This window comes from Apteryx rowi, unplaced genomic scaffold (genome assembly GCF_003343035.1).
Source record: "Apteryx rowi isolate R43461 unplaced genomic scaffold, aptRow1 scaffold_220, whole genome shotgun sequence".
Classification (NCBI taxonomy): Eukaryota; Metazoa; Chordata; class Aves; order Apterygiformes; family Apterygidae; genus Apteryx; species Apteryx rowi.
Window position 1 is genome coordinate 417,780 of NW_020448531.1, and position 6,000 is coordinate 423,779.

At 43.0% G+C, this 6,000-nt stretch overlaps 1 protein-coding gene across 4 annotated transcripts in view; it reads left to right on the forward strand.

The window, feature by feature from the left end:
* Positions 1-6,000, forward strand: part of GATAD2A (GATA zinc finger domain containing 2A) — a 55,359-nt gene that overhangs the window by 22,148 nt on the left and 27,211 nt on the right. The window contains exon 3 of one of the 4 annotated variants that reach the window (XM_026064797.1): positions 2,150-2,293. The exons of the other annotated variants lie outside the window; for them this stretch is intronic. The gene's annotated coding sequence lies outside the window, so the exon portion shown is untranslated. The remainder of the gene's footprint in view (positions 1-2,149; positions 2,294-6,000) is intronic. 4 annotated transcript variants of the gene reach the window in all.

Consider the following 6,000-nt stretch of genomic DNA (forward strand, 5'->3'; position numbering starts at 1 on the left):
TTAGAAATTCATCGGGGCTGGTGTCCCTGTGATGTTTTTCTGCTGAAATCTGCTGGTGGATCATTCATGTGCTGCCTGCAAGTGCTCACTGCTGTCGCCTCCCTAGCAGAGAACTTTCTTCTCTGCTGTCTTTAAATATGTGTCATAGGTGACAAAGATGAAACTTTTGTGGGCTCTTTCTGCTTTTAATTGCAAGTATTTAGCAATCCTAAACAAGATCCCTTATTCTTCCCCTCAAAGCTTATGGTGGGGGGGGGAAGGAAAAAATAACAAAAAAAAACCCTCACAGCCCAAAAGGTGCTGTGGTTTCCTGGCGGGGCTGGTGTGCTCACATCCAGCTCAGCACCGTGGGAGCGCGGCACGGGAAGGGTTAAGGTCTGCCATTTTGTTATGTAACACCCTTAATGGACATATCAGTGAATGGCACCAAAATGGCAGGGCTTAACCCTTCGTGGGCTGCGGTGCCTCTCAGCCACCCAGGGGCTGGGACGTGCCTCCTGCCTGGTGGGGACTGCTTTCCCAGGGATTTCTGGTGAGAGCAGCAAATTGGCTGCTAAGCAGTTATTCTGTCCCTGTCATTTCAACTGAAGGAAAACTTCAGCATTTTAATTCTTCCTATTTAAGTCTTATGGTATGGAAATAATGGCTAACGTAGAAAACTAATCAACCTACCTCTGGCTGCTATCATTCTTCTTATTGCATTAATAGAAAAAGGAATGGATTTTTGGTTGTCCAGTTGAATTCAGCTGTGGGATTTTTTTTTTTTCAACCCACAAAATAACCAGTGTTCTTATCCTACTACAGTTGAGTTAATTTATTCTTTAAAAAACAGCCAGTTCTTACTTTAGAAAGACAAAGTTTCTCCTAAAAATCTACATGGCAAGGACAGGAACTCCTCTGTGTGTGTGTGTGTGTGTGTGTGTGTGTGTGTGTGTGTGCACATATTAATATGTACACACACGTGTGTGCACCATACACACCCATGTTTATATATAAAACTTTAATATGACCTTTTCCAGCACATCTCACTTCTGGCTTAGATAACAGTGTGCATATAAAAAGAAGAAAAAATACTTACGGCAGAACAAAAAATTAGGCTTGGTTGAAACAATGCCTTGTCATTGCAACTTCTTGCATCCTGCGAAGAGAAATGGAATTTCTAGGCATCGTGGGGAGGGGGTGCGGAGGATCCAAGGTAACTCCGCGTGCTGCTGCCTGCATTGGCTGCCCTTGCAGGAGGCCTGTCTAGTTCGTGCATCCGAGTCTGATGCGCTGAATGGGAGCGACTGTTCAAAGTCGGTAACTTAATTTTGATCAGTTACGCTTAGAAAATATCTGAAGTGGTCTATTAATATTTTTCACTGCGAGGCGTTAACTTGAACATGTCTTAGCCTCCACATCTCCTCTTTGGTAAACTTGCCTTTTTTTTTCTTCTTTTTTTTTTTTTCCTTTTCCTTTCACTGTAAAAGTTTCCAGATTAGGCTGGGGAAGAGGATTGTTGATCTTTGTTTTTGGCTACCCAGAAAAGCAAATAGCACGTTGCTGGATTGTTCAGTGTGTGGCTGTTGTCAGACTCAAAACCTTCTATAGATGGTCTGTATTGAACCAGTATCTGCTGCTGCTGCTCACCAGAAATGTTAATGGATTCTAGCAGAGTCAGAATATAATTCTACCTCTAATCCATTTTATTTCAAGCTACTAAGTTGCACTAGAAGAGTATACCTAACTACTTTTCTGTGATGGAATCACCTGCAGTTTGTGTAAAGAAGTCATAATTCATGAATGGGAGAGGAGAGAGGAGGTGATAGGAACTATTTTGAATGTGTGATGTAAGGAAAAGTGGAAGTGTTCATTACAAATTGCAAGCCAAACGTACTCTTTTTAATTGTGTTTTTGTCTGTGAGCACTGTGTCAGTGTTCTCTGCGTTTGCTCGGTGGTATTCTGAAAACTGTTTTGGGTGCTGCCTCTGTTACCTGGTTGTGTGCTCTAAACAGATAGTGGTAGGTAAGCCAGATGTGACTTCTGCAGTTGTTCTGATTTATTCCAGGCTGGACTACACATCTGGAAAATCATCACAAAGCAATTAATTTCCCAAGTCTTAAGCTGGAACTTATTGAATTTTTCCTGTTCTGTAACTTTTCCCTACAGTGGCAAAAGAAAGCAAGCAGATAATTGTTCCAGGATCTCCCAATCCTTTGCCATCTTTGCAAGTGGGAGGCGTTCTGGGCAGTATGTGACAAGAGTCTGTCATACACATCCGTGTTGGAAAAGACACTAGCTGAACCAAACCAGGTTTGTCTCTTTGTTCTTGCTGCTCTGCTCTTTTGAGGGAGGAAGGGTTTGGAAAGGAACATTTGGAAGACAGCAAGAGATCTCTTTTGATGCTTTTCCAAATGGAAAGCATATAGGTGAAATCACAGGTGTCCATAATATTTAACAGGGTAGCGTGAATAGGTTATGAACTCGCAGAAGATTTGGGGTTTTCTTTTGTTGTCCTTATACTTAAAGGGCAGCGAATCAGTCTGGGTGATTTTTTTGACAAGACTTTAAAGTAGCTGAGTGTGATAGTATGACCCTGTGGCCTGCAGTCCAAGAAGTTCACTGCATTTTATATCATATACTAAACTCCCTTTTAAATTGATCATAGTAGTTAATCTGTTACAGTGATAGCACTTTAGACAGGGTATTGGCTGTTTAGATCCCAGGCACTTCACCCTGAGCTGTGTCGTTCCTCATAATAAAAAGCAGAACCTTCCATAAAATTTAAAATTTACTGTGTAATCCTTACTTTCTCCTCCATCTGTAAAATCAAAGGTATCGTGCAGAATGTGTTGAACCAAACCTGTTTGCTGTTCATGTCGATCAGCTTCTGTTGTCACTAATGAGCGTCAGAAGTCTATACTCTGGGTTATAAATGTTTGAGGAGGAGAAGTGAGGGTTTGGGAAATAACATAACTTCAGAAGTGTTCTGTTATACTTATCTGATGAATTCCTAACCTAGGTATTTTGAAACATCCAGATGATTTATTCTCATCTAGTGGAATCAAGTGGTTGAAGGTGTGTGATCTCAATAAATCCAACAGGCATTCAAACACAGTAGAGAATACAGGCTTTGAGCATATGGATACGTTCCTCCTCTTCTGCCTGTGAAATCCAAGTATAAGCAATGTTCTGCTTCAGGAATTATTAGTCTGGTTGCCTGCGGAGGGAGGAATCTCTGTAAGCACTAAGGATGGGTCACAGAGTACTGGTAAGGTGCTATTTAACAGGGGTGGTGAAGTCTCGTGTGATTGACTGGCATGTTCTCCTCACACGCTGAGGATTAAGCAAATTGCCAGATTTGCCATCAGGAGGGAACTTTCTTCCCAGGGCAGTTTGGGGTTCTTTTTTCCCCCTCTGGTTGTGCAAATAGCAGCTCACTTCCTTCTAGAAGCTCCATAATAAAGACACTCTCGGTGCTGGTGCTAGACTGGGCAGGTGCCCTCCTGCTCCTCCTGTCTTCCCGTGGCACGCTTACGGAGCTTTTGGTTTTAATCTTGTCCTACAGGTCTGCAGTTCAAGCTGTTTTGGGATGTGCTCTACAGCCCGCTGTGGGTAATGCTAAGTGAAGTAGATCCTGCGGGGACTTGTCTGAACTGTGTATCTGCTTCGTGCTGCACTCTGACTTGCGGATGGGGCCCAGTAACTCGCGATTCCCATAAAAATTTCTGATGTTACCAGTTTTCATCTCCTTTCCTGAAAAGAAGAGGCAGAAGTGTCTTTTAAGAAATCCTACTCATTTTGTCTGTCTTCTCCTCCCTTTTCCTCCATACTATTATACTGCATTAAATTTTCTTTTAGGCTTCTCCATATATGCAGGCATGTTAACAAACTGTTTTCCAGTACTGTTTCCTGAAAGAGTTAAAACAGCTATTCTAGGGGGCRTCATTTAAGGCTCATCTATAATAAATATGACTTAACATTGTGGTGGCAGGGGAACTGTGCAACCAGATCTCTATATTAGTGTGTATATATAAACCTTGAGCCTGCACTTGCAATAATCTTCAGGTTTAGTTGTAAAATCTTAGTGCAATCTAGTCCCAAGGTCTTTCTGGTAACGTAGATCTTGAACGTAGCGTTTCACTTGTGCTACAAATAATGGTCTATCTAGCAGTTACTGTCCCCACACAACTCTCCAGACTACACTGTTGTGGCAAAATACTGCAGATTGTTAACAAAAACTTGGATTGAATTTTAGTCTGCAAAAGTTGTCATAGCAGCAGCGCCATAACTGGAAGGAAAACTGACCTTGTGAGATGTCGCCTTTTGGCTGTGCGAGTGTTGAATGCACAAGGAAGGTGAAGCCGTTTCCAAGTAAAAGTTTAAGTTGTCAGTATCTGATAAGGGAGCGATCGTGACATTGCAAGAACAAATGGCAGCTCCTACTTTGTGAAGGAATTGCAGGGTGCAAGATAATGCTGCAAAAATAAAAGGATTTAAAGTTTATTAACTGCTCGCAGGTGATGCAGAGTTCCAAATTCCTGGCCTTGTGTCGGCTCAGCGGTCTAAACCTAGAGATGAAGGAACCTAAACAGGTTCCTTTCCAGGCAAGTAGAAGCTGCGAGGTTTGATTATCAAAAAAAGCTATTTGCTGTTGGGCTGTTGGTGTCCAACAGAATATATAATGGTAAAGGGTTTCACTGAGAGGTACATCCTGCGTTTCTGTAAGGGCTGTTAATCTGTTTGGTCCGACCTTTGTGAGGAGTTGCCCAAGAAGGGTTTGCCGCTGGAGAAAGTCTGAATGTAGTGCTGGACATCTGCCTGGCTCCATCATTCCTTGAGATTAGCTGTCTGGGCTAGTTAGAAAACAGAGATGCCCGTTAAAGCGTTCAGATCTTTATTCATTAACTGTTTTTACATTACTGGTAGGATTTTTGACTCCGTATTAATTTTTAAAGAAAACTTGCTGCCGATACAAGATGTAGATCGTCTCTGTTGCTTCTGATGTTACTGTGTGCTAGAAAGATTGAGCAGTAACTGCACAATTCTAGAACCTCCTGGCTGCCCTGTACGGTGCATTACAAAATAACCTGGGTATAGTTCAGAATACAGCTTTTTCCCTATCCTCCCCCAAAACAGGGGCAAAAAAAAGAAAGCAAGCGTCTAGTAAATGTTCTCAAAACTTGGAGCCTAAGTTTTTGAAGTGCTGTGGCCACCGGCCACTGTTGCCCTGCGATCAGCGCCGACTTTGGGGGTTGTTGCTTCCCATCTGTGCTAGATGGGAGAATATGAAGATCTTGGAACAGGAACCCAGATCAGGTGGGGATTTTTGTTTGTTTGTTTTTTATGCAAGTTGCCTGCCGAATAAGCAGGCCTGCTTCACAGCRCTGATCAAGAAAGCCACGGTGATTAATGGCAAATCTCAGTCTCGATAAGCTGAGCAGTAGCACGCTGGGCAGCCCTTTGTTTCAGTCCTGGGTTCAGATGGGTTTGCGTCAGGTTAATAGTAATAAGGCTTGTGATTCCTGGCCAGATTGTCYGATCCCTGGTTCAGAGAGAAACAATTGTTGCGTTGCCTCATTGTCAACAGCGATACTTAAATGGAGGTAGGTTTTGCAGTTAAAAGCCGTGTGTTTTCAGAGCACTTTGTCTGAGGCTGAGCGGGGCTTTGGCGAGGCTGCTGCACGTCAGCCGAGGTGGACTGCCCGAGCCATGCGAAAGCTCTCRGTGCTCCTGGCGCTCCGCCTGGATTGTGTGCTGTTTATTCACTTTCATAAATGCCGAAATTAACTTGGCCATTCTGTAGAGCACACCTTTTTTTCATTATTTCAAGTTCAAGCATGGTCACACTGTAAATGCACATCAGCTGAGTGGAGGCACTTTGTGTATTGACTATGACTTTTTCCAAAATAATTCCTCCAGCATCCGTGCAAAGAAACCGCTCTCGCTTGCTCTAGGCTTGTACTATCAAAATTGCGATTTCACGTACTGTATACGCAACATTGTCGAATACCGGGGGG